Source organism: Diabrotica virgifera, chromosome 6 (assembly GCF_917563875.1).
Source record: "Diabrotica virgifera virgifera chromosome 6, PGI_DIABVI_V3a".
NCBI classification, from domain to species: Eukaryota; Metazoa; Arthropoda; class Insecta; order Coleoptera; family Chrysomelidae; genus Diabrotica; species Diabrotica virgifera.
Window position 1 is genome coordinate 251,788,010 of NC_065448.1, and position 18,964 is coordinate 251,806,973.

Here is an 18,964-nt window from a genome sequence, read left to right on the forward strand (position 1 = left end):
CCACGCCCATAGTATTCAGGTCTCCTGCTATATTAGGGGATACCACTCACCAACACAATAATATATTCGCTCAACTTTGCAGACGATCAAGTAATAATGATTGAAGATTATGACGATTGAAACTATATAGCGAAAAGTAATGGAAGAGTACGATATATGGGGTGTAGAAGTGAATAAAAAGAAAACCGAATACTTGTGCATTGAAGGAGAACAAAAAAATATTAGACGACATGGCTACGATAAAGCAATGCTACAAATGAAAATCCTTACAGAACGAGCAACTGAATACCACACTCCTCTATATAAGCGTTCACAGATTTCGAAAATGCTTTCGACAGTGTCGAACATTGGGCAATGAAATGTTCTTTGATTAACAGCAGAATTGACCACATATATACCACAGCACCACCCCACATAGCAATGTAACAGAGATATTCAAGGTCAACGCACGTTTGCTAGTTCGCTCCCTTGCACGGGATAGCACTACTAGCCTCATTTCTGCAGGTTTCTGCACGTTGTTCGTTCGCTCGTTCTGCTCGCTCCCTAAAAATACGACGCCATATTTTTTTGTTTTATTTTTTCATAAATAGCGTTTAAATAGTGCAAAATAGTGCATCCAATAGCAAAAAGTATAAAATGAATTACAGCAGTTGTGTTTTATTCCAAATGTATACAATTTGGTGTGGTTTAAACTGATGAATAAATAATATTGTGTAAATATAATTATGTGTAATAAGGTAGCTGTGTTTTAAGTTTTTACATTGATAGTTGATAACAAACATATTTTATGAACATACATATAAACATTTTTATAAATAAATATTGTATTTTATGTTTTATTCTTTAATTTTTTAACCACTTTGGCATTTTAGTGTAATGGAAAATAAATATAACCTCAAAATAACACAAGAAAATCCAAATAGTATACGAATTATAAACGTTGATTGATAAATACATACAGGTATATTTTTATCAATCAACGATATAAATATTATCGTATATAGGATAAGAATTTTGTTTTCTTTTGTTATTTTAAGGTTATATTGATTATCCTTTACATTAAAATGAGTTCTCAATTCCAGTTAATTTTACAGGTCTTTTGAATCCACCGCCATATGGCATATAGTTACGCTGCCGATCACTGGCTGATGCGACAATCGTCGTTTCACTCGTTAACACGGAACTTGCATTGCTAGGTGGGGGTCTGCTGTGATATATACAGACCTAATAGCCAATATACAGAGTGGGCCAAACAAAAGAGTCCACCTCGATATTTGACAGTATTTATTAGATTTTAAGTTAAGGAAATAAAAAAACCGGTCAATTTTTTATCTAAGGGGGACACCTTTTTACTGTACATACATCTGTCATTTGTCAACCCCTTCCCTTCCACTTTCCCCACCCTTATTTTTAAATAGGGAATACTGGTCGTGTGCTAGCTCATTTGAAAGGTTATTCAATTCTCTATTTAGTAATATCAACAATAACATAATTATTTATATAGGGTGTCCAAGAAAAAACATTTTAATTAAAATAATTGATGTTGTTCTGAAGCTATTTTGTTGGGCTTCGAAACGTTAATAAAATCATTTTTTTGGTAAAATTGTGGCTTATTCCCATTAAAAGTAGTTGATTATAAAATAATTGACACAAAAAGAAGAATGTATGTAATTTATTTAATTCAAAATAAATTCTACTGATATCACAAAACAGAAAAAAATGTTTTTTGAAAAATAGACAATGCTTTTCGCTTAATTTCCATGTTCAAGCTGCCGCCCATCTGCTTCTTGGTAGGTTGAATATTGAATTTAAGCAACAATGTTTATTTATCAAATAAACATTTTTTTTGTTATCTGAGAGTAGTAGAATGTATTCTGAGTTAAATAAATTACATATTGTACATTCTTCTTTTTTTGTCAATTAATTTAATTCAAAATAATTTTTCTTGGACACCCTGTGTAAATGATTATGTCAGTGGTAATGTTACTGAATAGATAGTTGAATAAGCTTTCAAATGAGCTAGCACACGACCCCTATTCCCTATTTAAAAATAAGGGGTAGGTGATGTGGAAGGGAGGGGGTTGACAGATGACAGATGTATGTACCGTAAAAATGTGTCCCCCTTCAATCAAAAATCGACCTGATTGGTAATTTCCTTAAAATCTAATAAATACTGCCAAATATCAAGGTGGACTCTTTTCTTTGACCCACTCTGTAGATATATTTAGCCTCAGATTAAACTGAAAATGATTTTTCGTTACTTTATATAGGTATAATTATGCTCATAGTAAACTGAAAGTAATTTTTTGTTAGGTGAGTACTTAATAAGCAGCTATAATTTTTTGTTACTTCTTTTTATTACCATCGTCAAATGAAGCGTTCACCATTCTGACATTTACCCTAATAATATTCTTTATGGCTAAAAGATAATATCGTTAGACAAACGTTAATAAAATTTATGCAGCTACGTTTCCAGGTTCACATAATGTAGGCGTTTATTAGAAATTATAGCCCTCCACTCTCTTTATATGCTTATTGATTTAATAGCGAAAATGGTAAGATGCCCGTATTTTATTTGGTAATTTATTTAAGAGTAGAATCTATGTTGTTCCAAATTAATAGGTCCGGATCCCGCGTACAAAACAAAAATTTATTGTAAAGATAATCATTCACTCCCTGGCTCAGTGGCGTAACTCTTTTCTCCCCTCTCCCGAGTATGTTCAATTTTTCACATGTAAAAAATAATATTATACTTTTTACTGTATTAAATCCGTAATTACAACCTTTAATTTTAAATAAGTCTTAAGCCAACCCTGTTCAATAGGTTCAACGGTACCGCAATTCCATCCCTACCCTTACAGACAATATACTTTTGAGACATTTGCGAGAGAGAAATCGCTCTCTTCCAGTACTGCCAGTTGAAGCATGAAGTTGTATATCGAGTGGCACTCACCTAGCGTTGAGGATACATTCGCTCTCTTTGGTGCTGGTACCCATAGCATACGAACCCGTAGTGCTATCCCGTACGTCACACCAATATTATCGTATTGGACCTTTCTATCTGGGTTCCAATGACGTGAAACAAACGCTATTTACTTTAAAAGTACTCGTGAATCCACGAATAAAGGTTAACCGTGCACGAATCTCTGATTAATCAAAACGTGAGTGAGCTCATACACCTGTTTAACCAAAACGCGAGCAAATTGCCGAACTGGTCCACTTGTGTAAAAAACGCAAGCAGTGGAAAGTTAAAGAAGAATTCCTGGTAAGAGTGGTATAAACTTATTCATATTATTGTCTGTTGATATAAACCCTTATAAATTCCCATTTAAACCAGCAAACATACCCCTAAAATATACAGTCCACACAACTCTGCAATTAATAATAATCTCAAATTATGTACATGCTTATTCGTACAAATAGCAAGCTGAAAATGTGTTAATAGCTTAACGGTGTCTAGTCAGACAAATTTTGATGTACGGGAAGAGTGGAACAGGGGAAGTTTTAATTGTGTAACAGGTTATAGGTATTAAACGTCAGACTACGAATACGTCTCATGTAATTTGTCGGACAGAAGAAGAATGGCTGTATCGTCAGCTGATACTGTTGAGTACTCCTCCGCCTAGTCTTAAGTCGACTTTACATTACATGATTTATCATGTGATTTGTCATATGATTTGGTCATGGAGTGAAATTTACATGTTTACACTGTGTGATTTGTCATATGATTTTGCATTGTTTATACGGCTCGCTTTGTCATAAGCATTGTCATGCGGCTCGTGATGGGAAAAATCATATGACAAATCACATGATAAATCATGTAGTGTAAAGTCGACTTTACTCTCTCTTGTCTGTCTTCCAAAGCATCCCTAAAGATTTCTTCAGAGTATAGATTAAAAACACTGGGTGACAAAATATAACCCTGTCGTACTCCACGTTTGAGGGGTAGTTTTTCAGTAGGACTATCTGCAAGTTGGATAGAGACTAGTTGATTGTAATATAAGTATTGTAGCAGTCTTTTACAGTAGTGTTCCTATTTCCCTTAGGCAATCGAAAAGTGTATCGTATTATACTAGGTCGAATGCTTTCTCGAAGTCGGTGAAACAAACATAAACGTTCTTTCGGAACTTACAACTTTTTGTAGGAGAACACTCATACAAAATAGTGCGTCTATAATTCCTAGAGCTTTTCCATATCCAAAATTTTTATATAATTCGTAAAGTTATCTTAAGTTTGACTCATCAAACTGATTAGTCTAAAAGCGCTGCATTTGGTGGGCCTGTTTTTCTTTAGTAACGTTAAAAATAATTTATTTATTTATTGGTACACATCACAAACACCAGTAATAAACAAAAAAAATGTTACAATGGTAATCACAGGTGATGGCAACTTACAAACTAACAAACAAAACAACAGACTAACAATAACAAAAGAAAATACATATATACATATATATATATATATATATATATATATATATATATATATATATATATACACATATATGATATAGATCTATATGTTATATAACTTCTAATTGCATCTGAAAATTATCCCAGCCCACCAGAAGTTTCTGAGTATCTTTACAACTTGCATCGAAAAAATCCAGTTCTGGATGCTGGTCTAAAAATTCATTACAAACTCTGAGCATATTATTGATAGGAGATAAACTGTTCCATACAAAAAAAGGTTTCCTATTTATAATTCTCAGCCTAATCTTTAGTATCTTAAAATGTACAAAATTCACCATTCCACAGCTTTTATACTTAAAATTATTTACAATATTATATATGAACATCACAGACTGCCGATCCCTTCTAGCAGAGAGTCTTTCGACTTTGAAATACCTTAGCATTAAATAATATGAGATCATATAAGGGTACACTCTATATTTTCTGAAATAAAGATATCTTTAAAAACGCTTTTGAACCTTTTCAATTAAATCCGTTTTAAAAGCTGTTGTTGGGGACCATATGACTGACGCATATTCTAGATTTGGTCTTACAATGGCATTGTAGAGCCTTATAATTGTGTCAATATCAAAGTCCCTAGAATTACGTATAATAAAACCTAATACTTTATATGCCTTATTTACAATACTATAAAGATGTTTATGAAAGCTCATGTTTGACTCAAAATTGACCCCCAGATCCCTAAATTCATTTTTCCTGTCTATAACCACACCATATATATATGATAATCTTCAATGATGAAATTTAATTTACCAGTGAATGTGACAACTGAACATTTGCTAATATTAAGTGACATCTTATTAATTCTAAACCAACCAGCCACATGACTTAGATCAGACTGTAACATAATGCCAACCATTCATGTGATATTTTTCCATTTTGTACATTTTTGTTAAAGAAAGTGGTTAAGTAGGTAATGTTTTCCTCGTCCAAAAGTATAAGTAGCTCACAGTGAGTTGATCTGGTCCAGGCGTCCAGGTGCTTTATTTTTAGCTTGCTGCATTGCTTTTCTGACTTCGAATTTTAATATCCTTGGACCTCTGTCTAACTGGTTGTTACAGGTAGTATATGTCACTTTCTCGAAAAGAATCGTCAAAAAGGTCACTGATGTATCTCTCCCATCCTTTGCACTGTTGTTCGTTATCACAAATTTTTCCATCTGCATTTGTAGTCTAGGGGCAACATATTGGGACTCGTGGACACTTTTACTTCGCCGTTAGTATTATAGGTTTTTTGGGTCGCTGAATCCAATGGAAGTGGTCTGGAAGTCCAAATGTGGTGCGTTTAATTGTTATTAACAAATTATGGTAAAATTAGGTGTATTTCAGGAATTATTAGAAGCCCGTACATATATTGATAGTGTTAAGGTCTTCTCTGGTGTATTTTTGGTCGCTGAATCGAATGCGACTAGTCGCGATTACTTAAAATGTGTTCTTATTTTGTTAATAACAAAATAAATAATAATAACAAAATAAAAAAAAATATATATATATTCTCAAGTAAGTGCCAACACCCTACCAATATCTTTTCTTTGAACATATTCCTTTAAATAATAGCTCAAACAAAATAACCCTGGTTTTTCTGATCTTTTTATTATTTACTTTTACAGTTTCTTAACCAATTTTTTTTGATAATTTTTACTACTTTTTCATTTAATTTGCTTTCTTTCTTATAATTTCTATGCAGTTCATAGATTTCAAAGTGTCTGGCACCTACTAGTTTATTAAATTTATGACATCCCTTAGTCATTTGACCGGGAACAAGACATTATAATTCAAGTTAATTATTAAAATAATTTCCTATTTGTCATTTCCTATGCTTTGACATCTGCCCGTATCGTAAAACATCTACGAGCTAAGACCATCACATTTGTACAAGTGTCTACAATAAGATTTTCATACCTGGCTACATTCAATACACAACCACTTGAGCATTGTCTTTCTCCATTCTAACAAGACATCACCTGTTTCACAGCACGCATCTTCCTTCAGGATCCTTTCCAAATTCAAAAATTTACTTTGTTTTGACCTGCGTAACATGTCTGTTTACCGTATAACCCTACCAGCAAACCAATTAGCATAAGTTGAACGAATTAATATGATAACAACTAAGTGGCAACGCATCCCTTGTAACGGCATGTAAGTAGGTTTGAACAATATTACTATCTATTTGTTATTACTATTTTGAGGTTGGATGCATATTTAAGTTTGCTTAATGGTTTAATTTGTTTTTAATTATTAATAATTTAAATTTCAACACATATTCACAAACTACATGCACCCATTTGCTCATATATGCCTATAAGCATTTTAACTCATAGGTGTGCATTTGTAGGTATCAATATTCTGAAATGTCAATAGTTGAAAACCTGTATTTCAAAAAAAAAAAAAATTTTTTTTCGAATTTGGCTTTCTGTTAACATTTGTGCAACCAGATAATGTTCTAACTCTGGTTTTCTTTATTGTAGCATTTAACTACTTGTAACGCCGACCTGAAGATGATCTGTATAATGTAGAGATCGAAACCGGTCGTCAAAGTATAATTAAATGATTGTGAGTAAGTCTGTGTTTCATTACTACATTTAATATGGACTCACATATGCAACACATTCAATATTTGAACAAAATAATTGTTTATTCGCTGAAAAGCACGAAATGCACTATCTACAACAATTTTGTAGTCTTTTTTATAGTATTTTTATACGCTAAATCGATTGCTGCTAGTCGTGATAGCTTAAACCACGTTCCGACTTTGTTATTAATATATTATTGCAAAAATAACGGTTATAGTACGTTCACTCAAATTTTCACTAAATTTTAAAGAACCGCTTGGATTGACATGAAATTTCTCATATCTAACATGTCCAGCCAAATAAGTGATACTGTGCCGATGTCTGATTGTACCCTGGGGATGAGTATTACCCCTTTTTAGGGGTGAAAAAAGAAACTTTTAATATAAGTCCGGAAGTGGATAAACTGATTAATTCTAAGCAACTTTTGTTCTATACAGTTTTTTCACTAAGTCAATACTTTTCGAATTATTTGGTTTTCTTGTTGAAAAATGAAATATTCACTCGCAAATAACTCGAAAAGTATTGACTTAGTGAAAAAACTGTACAGTACAAACATTGCTTAAAATTAGTCAGTTTATGCAATTCCGGAGTTATTTTAAAGGTTTCTTCTTTCACCCCCGAAACGGGGTGAAACTCACACCCAGGGCAAAAGCACACATCGGCACAATATCACTTGTTTTGTTTGACATGTTAGCTACGTGCATACCTTTCATGTCATTTCAAGTTGTTTTTTAAAATTTAGAGCAAAAACTGTGAGTAAACGTACTATAAACCGTTATTTTTGCAACAATTTATTAATAACAAAGTCGGAACGTGGTTTAAGCTATCACGACTAGCGACAATCGATTTAGCTTATAAAAATACTATGAAAAAGACTGCAAACTTGCTGTAGATAACGCATTTCGAGCTTTTCGGCTAATAAACAATTATTTTGTTATTAACAAAATAATAACACATTTTGAGAAATCGCCACTAGTCGCATTCGATTCAGCGACCAAAAATACACCAGAGAAGACCTTAACACGATCAATTTATTTACAGGGCTTCTAATAATTCCTGAAAAACCCTTAATTTTACCATAATTTGTTAATAACAATTAAACGCGCCACATTTGGGCTTCCAGACCACTTCCATTGGATTCAGCGACCCAAAAACCTATAATACCCCCATCAAATCGCGGCGAACTAAAAGTGTCCACGGGACCCCCTATGTTGCGACTAGACTATTGTAAGTACGTGAGCATTTTTCTGTTTTCTAATTCTGGAGGTAGGTACATGGTCCATTTGTTTCTTGTGGAGGTTAAAACCATGGTGTTTATTTGGAGGTCTTCTATTTCTTTACAAGAACACTCAAGCGATGATTCTTTAGTTTGTTAATTTTTTTTAGTTTAAAGAGTTTGTTGATTAATACGCAGCTTTCATTCCTAATAATAAAAACAAAATGCAAAAACATTAAATTTGTTATCGCACATAACCTAAATCGAAACAAACCGGCTTGCCAGAAATAAAAGGTGTTTCCTCAATATTTCGACCTCTCGCCGAATCTTTAAGTTTAATTTTAAATAGTATAAGTAGGAGACATATTTTATAAACTCGCGGCATAACTTGGAGTTTTAAAATAGACCGGGAACCGCAAAATCGGTGTTTGACACAGTCGCCCGGGTTTTCGCATTCGAATAAGTCGGCTTCATATATTTTTTAGACCTGGATATATAACAAAAGCAGTATGTATTAGTTAGATTTTGGTTATGATGGTGATGCTTTTGCTTTTTAAAATCACAATGCAGATTTTAATAGGTTTGCTTTAAACTCACGTAAATAATTCTCCAAAATCCCCCTTAGACATCGCAGATGATATAAGCTGCATTCCACAAAGGCGGATCTATGTAGAACCGTTTCCAAAGTTTGTTGGTAACATCCAATGTACCCTTCGCTTGTTGCTTGGTTTGATAACATAAATTCTTCACCTTACACTCCTTTCTGTAAAATAAATCTAACCGCCTTCCAAGTCCTCACTCCAGTAGCAGTATTTGCTTCTCCACCATGCAAACTCTTGCAATTCCCCCCTCCTACGCTCCCGCAAAAAAGGAAATACTTCACCTTGAAGAGGCTTAAGCCTAAACGAGGGATAAATTGCATATCTTGATTGATTGATATGGTAATTACAAAAAAATAACACCGGCGAATCTATTTCTTTTCGAAATTTTGAAATAACCAAACCAATATATTGTAGTTTACCTATTAATTTAAAATCTGATTGTTTAACGCTAGTCAATATACGTATCTTCTTCGTCTTGTAGTGCCTATTCGTTTCGGATGTTGGCGACCATCATGGCAACCTAAAATTTACACACTACTGCTCTGAAGAAATTTGTAGTTGTTGTGTTGAATCACGTACGTAGATTTTTTAGCCAGGAAATCCTTCGAATTCTGGTTCTTCGATAGCTTCTTGAAAGATTTCTTCAGAGAATATGTTGAACAGCAGTGGTGATAGTATATATCCCTGTCGAATAACTCAGCTTTCAATTTTTTAGATCTGGATATTGTCACAATTTCAGTAGTAATTAAATTTTGGTTATGATGGTGATGCTTTTGCTTTTTAAAATCACAATGTGGACATGCAGGCTTTTATAGTTTTGCTTAGATGTATGGAGCTTATATAAATCAATATCTTCTTATCTCCTTCTTCTTCTTCAGCGTGCTTGCATCCACTCCTGGTCAAAGATCTCCCTATGAGTTCCCCACTCTGCTCTATTTTGTACTATTTGGTGCCTGTTTCTTTTTGCTTTTTGATTTTTGCTTTAATGTCATCTAGCCATCGTTTTTGTGGTGTTCCTCGACTACGACTGTGGTCACGTGGTCTCCAATAGACAATATTTCTCGTCCACCTTTCGATGTTTTGTCATGCCACGTGTCCTACCCAGTTCCATTTCATTTGTTTTTCAGTACATTAGTAAGTCTTCCTACTGCTTAGGGATGGCGGTTTTTGACAAAACACCAATTTCCAGTCATACCGGTTTTTTTTTTGCTTACGGTTTAACCTGGCGGTTATAACCGGCCAAAAAACCGGTTTTTGGAAAAACCGGTTTTCGGTTTTTTTAATCCAATAGGTTACAAAGTTACATTTAAAATGCACTTTAGTTTGCGATAATCCATTCGACTCGACATCAATATGATTAAAATTAGTACTATCGAAAGAACATCAATATCAATATAAATAAAACACAATTTTTAATAAAACCATTTTATTCTATTAATTAATATATTTATTTATTATTTTATTATTATTATTTATTGATTATTATTAAATATAATATAGCGTAAGATTAAATATACATTGGATCGAAATACAATTTGATTTGTGTGAATCCCAAAGATTTGTGAATTTCATTGGTCAGATGTAGAGAACAGTAAACCAAAATTATTATTATACTACTGCTCAACAGAGAGCGCTGAAATAATTCAGGTTCTATCGTCATTGAATATATTATGAGAGTAGAATATAATATGCAATTATTGTATTCAATTAATGATGCAAATTTAATTTACCATTTAAAAATATAATCCTCTAAAATACCCACCAATTTTCCTCTCCTCCCAAACCCAAAAAAATCCCCAACCATTTCAACTGATAAAAAATTTCCCAGACTCTTTGCAATGGGATTTAAAAAAAATAATATCAACATAAATATTTTACTTAAAAATAAATTGGATAATGCAATTTATCTTTTATTTTTACTACCATCAAAAGAAATTTATCATGTATTACTTTTAACACGTTTGTGTATTTGTAGAATAGGTACATTTGAACTAATTTAATACTTCCTGTATGGGTGTATCGTTTTGAAAACGTAGTGAAATTCTTGGAGATTCGTATTCGTAATCAGTAATTCGATATTTATAGTCAGAGCATTATTTTTGGTAATCAGAAAAAGTCATTCACCCACTTTCAATGTCAAGAGTTAAGTGTGAAAAATAGATGATGTTTGCTTCTAATTGAACCAGATCACTTCTTATGTAAATATTATGATTACAAATACCTCTTCAAGGAAATATTATAATACAACTTATACATTGTTTCTGGCTGATGTGAGATTGCACTTTCAGTTTGCTTCTGTATTTATAAAATAAAATAAAATTTTAATTATGGTTATGTTTGGAATAATTACTTGAGAATAATAATTTTGATTGGGATCCAAAATAATACCTAACCTAATCCTAATCACCGTGAAAACCTAATAACCGGGTTTTACTTTAAAAAGAAAAAACCGGTTATAACCGGGACAAAAAACAACCGGTAAAACCGGTTATTGCGAAGTAAAAAAACCGGTCTTAGGTTTAAACCGGTAGGTTTTTCCCATCCTTACTACTGCTTTTCAAGTCATTCGGATTCTTCTTATCTCTGCGGTTTGATTATGTTTGTCTAGGTTGATCGTGTGACCTAGGTATATATACTCTTCAGGATATATTATTATATGCTAGGATACTTTCGACTTCACTTCCTTTTAAGTCCAGTTTTATATTTTGATTGGTCGTCACATTTGTTTTATTTAAATTCATGTTGATACCGATTTTCTGAGATTCTAGTCCCTTTAGCATGTATGTATGTAGATTAGTTCTTCTGTATGCTTCAGCTTATGAACACTATGTCATCTAGATCTAGACTATACGTTTAGGATGTTGGCGACCAACATGGCAATCTGTATTTTAAACACTGCTGCTCTGAAAACATTTGTGGCTGTTGTGTTGAACCACGTACGTAGATCTTTCAGCCTGAAAACTCTTCGCCTCTATAGTCCTCTTTTTCCATTTAATTTTTCCTGTAAAATTAGTTGCAGCAGTACCTATCTTTCGCTGTTCCTCATGCTGTTATTGAGGTATCCGATTTTGTCTTCTGTTACTGTAGTTAACAGCTCTTTTTCTTTTTGTATTCTTAAAAATCACCCTGGGTATAAGTAATCTTCAGGAGTCGACGATAAAATCACATTTCGAAAGCTTCAATTTTATTTCAGGTGGCGTCTGTGAGAGTCCACGACGCAACTTCATACAACAGTACACGATAGATATAACATCATAGTAACCTAATGTTTATGGATATTGATCAATCATGAGGTTTGAATAGCTTAGCCATTTTTTGAAACGCAGATCTTGTTTTCTCTTTCCTATATTTGATTTCAAGTGAATGGTCCCAATTTTCATTGACATTGTGTTAGCATGTGTCTGTTTTTACTACTTCTATTTGTTGACCGTACACACTTATTCGTCCAAATTGCTGTTCCTTCTTAGAGATCATCATACATTTTCTATTCTTGATGTTTACTTACTTCTGTGACTCCTCTATTCATTAACTTCTGGAGACCTTCAGAACTGTCAGCAAAAATACTTGATTATTACTTAAACTTATTGTTTTTTATTATTAAAGCACTTTCATTTATAATAATAGAAACATTACATTATATACACACAAACTAAAGTTACATCTGCACTTGTTGGCTTTTTGTGATGGAATGCTTGCATGACAACATTATTTGACTCTTGAAACATGTTATAGAATTTAAAATATAGCCAGCTAAGGGTCGTACTTAAAATATCGTGTTAAATTGTGGTTTCTATTGGAAAGAGTCTTGGATTATAATTTATTGCTACTACAGCTGTTTCGGCAGATTTCCTTGCTAAAGTAGGTAATCACTGGAACAATACTAGATATGGAAACTTGGGTACCATTTTTTATTTCCTCCCATCTCTCTCTGGGTCTTCCCCTTGGTCTCTCAGCTTCTGGTTTCCATCTGGTGAACTTCTTAATCAGTAGGTCATTTTTCCTCCTCTCTATGTGTTCTAGCCATCTCAGTTTCTGCTCTTTAATATATCTAACTATATCTTCTCCTTTCATTATGTCTGTTAGTTCATGGTTAATTCTTTTTCTCATTTCTCCGTTTTTCATTCATATTGGGCCCATAATCCATCTGAGGATTTTACTTTCGAGTATTCTTAATTTTTCTTCATATTTTTCTATGAACCACATTTTCTCAACTGCGTATATAACTACTAGTCTGATTGCAACTTTGTATATTTTCAGTTTTGTATTTTTGGATAAGAGCATATCCTTCATTAGCCTATGATATCTCCAGTATGTTTGTTATCTGCTACTCTTATTTTGGCCATTCACTCTTACTCCCAAATATTTAAATTGTGGAACTCTTTCAAAAATGTACTTACCTTTACATTATTTTGAAGTTTCGTCTATAATAAAATTTACTACCGATTCAATTAATAGGTTTATTTTAAACTGAATTTGAAAAATATCAAATGAATACATAATAATTGGACTAACTCCAAAGCTCAAAGTTATTTTGGATCTTAAAAATAAGTTTCATCAATCTACCCACTTGTTTTGAAATTATAAAGATGTTGAACAGCAACTAGTTTTTACATTGTTCGGAATGACATGTATTTAAGCACTCTTTATCCATTAGAGAAACAAAGAGTATTAATAGAATGTACAAATAGTTCCAGTTTGTTCTTTTCCCTTTAAAGCTCTGCCAGGTTGTCCATTTAGATCTGATTCTTTTATAAACAGTTCAAAACTTTTGTTCCGACTTCAAATAATGAAAATTATATAAAATACTCATGCACAAAAATATGGATTTATAATTATTGGACATGTTAACAGCATACCTTAAAACTAATAGAACAAAAAACAAAATACCACAAGAATCAAGATCAGGCATTCTAATACCACTCTTCAAAAAATGAGCTTTTTTGTGGATTTTAAGAACACTTTGGCAGAGTTAAATTAATGGACGTTATCCATTTGTTGTACTTATGAGGGGTACCTCTAAAATTAATTAAAACCATCCAAATAGCTACCAGAACAATACAATAAAAGCAAAAGTATATGAAGAACTAACTGACTCAATTGAAGCTGGCAATGGGATAAGACAGGGAGATACCCTGAGTCCTCTATGGTTCAAGCTGGTCATGGATGAAATAATTTAAAAAAATAAGAACTAAAGAGTGACACTAAATGGGAGAAAAACAACTTAAAATAAACTGCTATGCAGACGATGCAATACTAATCTCTCAAAGTGAAGATGATTTATAACTTATACTGCACCAATTTAATATAAACGCCAGAAAATTTAACATGATAATTTCTCCAAAAAAGAACAAATGCGTGGTTATAACAGCAAATCTGCTAAATGTAAATTAGAGCTGGAGGGTCAGATAAGGGAAAGATGTGAATAAGAGCTGGAGGGTCAGATAATAAAATAAGTCATCTTCTTTTTGTATAGACATGACTCTCTCTGTTTTTGAAGTTATACTTCTTTACGCGCGCTATGAGGGTGAATTTTTATATGTTAAAACCTACGATCCCGGCGCATGCGCATTATAACTTTGTTCTGATTGGATGTTCAAATGACATGTCAAAAATTATCCAATATGGCAGCTGTAGCGCAGCTGTGGTTTGGACGGTTGACGGTTTGGTTATGTATGGTTGTTGCGTTTTAAAATTTGTGGGGAGAGAAACAACAAAGGTTAGTTAATAGTTATACTGCCTTTTTAAATAGTTTTCATATTATATTTTTGAAGTTATACTTCAGAATGTTTTAATTTATGTATGTATCAGTCCAGAAAAGGTGCGGAAAGAATATATTAGTGTTTTTAAATATATTTTTCTACAAACGTGTTAAAAATGCAATTTTTAGGACTCCATAGGAGCGTTAAAAATGCTACTTTAAGGCACTAGTGCTTTAAAATTTTTAAGGCACTGCAGTTAAAAGTGAATTTGTCAAATTGTGAAACGTGAAAATATTTATATTTCATTTATTAATATTAATATTAATAATACAACTTGCGCAATTTGAAAAAGGTGGTTTAAAAGGTTTTTTATTATAATTTTGTGTCTTTGGATTTGTCTTCCTTTGGCGTAAAATAATAAAACATCTATTTTTTTTTCACTTGTCACCGTGATGTATAATTATGTATATCTGAAAGGTAAGTTGCATGCGGCTTGATGGCCTTGTTGGTAGAGCATTGGACCAGAGATCAAAAAATCGCGAGATTGCGGGTTCAAATCCCGGACGATTCATATTTTTTTCTTTTTTTTTTAATATTTGGCATTATTAAGTTTTGGTTCATTTTTGGTAATTATTGTTAATTTTTTGTATTGTAACTGTTAAATAGGTATATTTATTTCGTTGAAATTATATTATAATAGAAGTATAACTTCTTACGTGCGTACAAAGTACACACACATTCTTTTTTTCAATGTGCCTCTAGTAAGTTGTCGTTCCATCGTTTTCGTGGTCTTCCCACTGATCGTCTTCCTATTGGGGAACCGTCTCTCGCTGTCCTGACTATCATATTTGTTGGCTTATGTGGTCATTCCATTCTATTCTTCTGTTTCTTACCCAGTTATTAATGTTACACACCTTGCATCTCCGTCGTATATCTGTACTTCTAGCTCTGTCCCATAGAGTTTTACCATCAATTTTTCGAAGGGTTTTCATCTCCGCTGCGTTGTTTCGAGCAATCTTTTTGTCCTCTCTGTGTCGGGTCGTGTTTCTGCCGCGTATGTCATTATTGGTCTGATTACTGTTTTGTAAATTCTGCCTTTCATTTCTTTTCCGCTAATTTTATTTCTCCATATTGTGTCATTCAGGAAATCTTCGGCTTTATTTGCTCTATTCACTTGATCTTCCACTTCTGTTTCGAGCCTTCTGTAGCTACATAGTGTGATGGCTAGGTATTTAAACTCCATCACTTGTTCTATTATCTGACCTTCCAGCTCCAATTTACATCTTATTGGATCTGCTGTTATAACCATTCATTTTGTCTTTTGGGAAGAAATTAACATGTTCAATTTTCTGGCGATTATGTTGAATTGGTGCAGCGTACGTTGTAAATCATCTTCACTTTGAGAGATTAGTATTGCATCGTCCGAGTAGCAGATTATTTTAAGTTGTTTTTCTCCCATTTGGTATCCTTTTTTAGTTCTTATTTTTTTATTATTTCGTCCATGATCAGGTTGAACAATAAAGGATTCAAGGAACCCCCCTGTCTTATCCCACTGCCGGCTTCAATTGGGTCAGTTAATTCATCGTCCACTTTTATTTTTATTGTGTTGTTCTGGTAGATGTTTTCGATCGTTTTAATTATTCTACCTCTCTCGAGTATAACAAAGGAAACAAATCGGAAAGGATTGTCGCAGCAAAAATTATAATGGAAAAGAAGACCTGAACATCATCGGAGTATATATACGGTCCAGAAAATAAAAAGCCTTAAACAACAAGGGAAATCTTTTATGACGAATTACAACAAGTAGTAGATCAAGTTAGAGGGAAAATGATAATACTGGGGGATTTTAACGCTCGAATAGGTAACCAAGTAATACCCGGAATTAAGCAAGAACACAATGAAAATGATAAAAACGAAAATGGAGAACTGATGATAAACTTCTGCACGAATAACGAACTTAGAATAAATAATAAAGTTTAAATATAAAGGCATCACACTATCTAGCTACGGAAAACTCGAAACATAAGTGGAAGATCAATTGAATAAAGCAAGCAGAGTCGCAGGTTGACTGAATGTAACATTATGGAGAAATAAAAATATCGGAAAAGAAATGAAAGGCAGAATACAAAATAGTTATCAGACCAATAATGACATACACTGCAGAAACACGACCTGATACAGACAGGACAAAAAGAATGCTAGAAACAGCTGAGATGAAAATCCTACGAAAAATCGATAGTAAGACACTATGAGACAGAGCTAGAAGTACAGATATACGATGGAGATGCAAGGGGACAACGTTAATAACTGGGAAAAAACAGAAGAGTAGAATAGAAATGACCCCATAAGTCGAATGACAACAAATGGAGTAGTAAGGACAGCGAGAGGCGGTTCCCCAATAGGAAGATGATCACGTGGGAAGATCACGAAAACGATGGAATGACAACTTACTGGAGGCACATGGAAAAAACAGAGAGAGTCATGTATACACAATAAGAAAAAGAAGGAGAAGAGGCTTCAAAAACATCCTAACAATCTTGAAACAAACCTTATGGGGCCACTACCAAATTGAAAACTAAAACGACACACTTCCAGTATTAATTCAACAAGATTTCTAAACTGAGTTATTTTATATTTTTGTGTATGTAGATCCCAAATTTACAAATTATTTTTATTAAAATTAAAATATAATAGTAGGTCATTGGGCCCATCAATCATAGTCCATTAAAATGTTACATTTAGGATTGCATTTCTTAGAGGGTTCAATTTTATTTTTTTTTAATGCATAGGGGAGTTCAGTAGAAGCTTAAGTTCAAGTTTTTGGGGTTGCCACCCTTGTCCTCTGGTCGCCATCTTGGAAAAAGCGGTGCAAAGGGCTTTCGCGTTGTATCTCCTAAACTAGCAACCATACAGAAAATTTAATAATACATAAAATGTAACAAATTAAATTTTCTACAATTTGATATACGAAAATACAGGTCATAAATTTAATCACATATTCTGGGACCAAATATAGTTTGATTGAACCTAACTTACCTTAGTACAAATGTGCATATAAAAAAAGTTACAACCCTTTGAAGTTACAAAATGAAAATGGATTTTTTCCAATATATCGAAAACTATTAAATATTTTTTATTGAAAATGGACATATGGCATTTTTATATCAGTAGCATCTTAAGAAAAAATTATAGTGAAATTTGGACACCCTATAAAAATTTTATGGGGGTTTAGTTCCTTTAAACCTCCCCAAACTTTTGTGTACGTTCCAATTAAATTATTATTGTAGTACCATTACTTAAACACAATACTTTTAAAACTTTTTTGGCTCTTAGTACTTTTTCGAAAAGTCAGTTTTTATCGAGATGTTTTGAATAGTTGTCAAATCCACCACATATTTGTGTATGGCTAAGTACGATTATGGAGACTTGGTAATAATATGAAAATTTATGTATGATTTACATTTTTAGGTATATTTTGAACCGTATTAAAAAAGAAGCCATATCTCGATAAAAGTTGTCTTCTCAAAAAAATACAAAGAGGCAAGAAAGTTTTAAAAATATTTTGTTTAACTAATGGTATCGCAGTAATAGTTTAATTGGAGCGTACACAAACATTTGGGGGGTTTAAAGGAACAAAACCCCCATAAAATTTTTATGTAAACAAATTAAAAAAGAAGCCGCAACTCGATAAAAACTGCCTTATCGAAAAAATACTAGGAGCCAAAAAAGTTTTAAAAATATCAAATTTAACTAATGGTACCACAATAATAATTTAATCGGAACGTACAGAAAAGTTTGGGGGGGTTTAAGGGAACAAAATCCCAATAACATTTTTATGGGGAGCACAAATTTCACTATAATTGTTCTTGAAGATGCTCCTGCCATAAGAATGCCACATATCCATTTTCAATAAGAAACCTCTAATAGTTTTCGATATATTCGAAAAAATCGATTTTCATTTTGTAACTTCAAAGGGCTATAACTTTTTTTATGTGCATATTTGTACTGAGGTAAGTTAGGTTCATTCGAACTATTTTTGTTCCAGAATATGTGATTTAATTTATGACCTGTATTTTTGTTACACCCTGTATATTACTTTTTATCGTTAAGTGAACAAAAAAAAATTATATATAAAAATAAGAGAAAATTTTGTAAGAAGTTTCTTTTTGGAGGTTATAACTTTTTTCCGTTCATTTTACAATAAAATAAGATCATAGCCATTTTATAGAGGATTTTTCAACTATATTTCAATTTCCTATACTATAATTCTAACTAACTATACAGGGTGAGGCAAATAAAGGGCCTATTAGAAATATCTTTAGAACTAAAGGCAACAGAATCATGAAAATTTGAATGGAGTTTTGAAGCGTGATCTATTTAATGAAAATATTTTCATCTATTTT

At 32.7% G+C, this 18,964-nt stretch overlaps 1 protein-coding gene across 1 annotated transcript in view; it reads left to right on the forward strand.

Moving 5' to 3' along the window:
- Positions 1-8,600: 8,600 nt before the first annotated feature.
- Positions 8,601-18,964, forward strand: part of LOC114338381 (D-beta-hydroxybutyrate dehydrogenase, mitochondrial) — a 162,524-nt gene continuing 152,160 nt past the window's right edge. The window contains exon 1 of the mRNA XM_028288975.2: positions 8,601-8,767. The gene's annotated coding sequence lies outside the window, so the exon portion shown is untranslated. The remainder of the gene's footprint in view (positions 8,768-18,964) is intronic.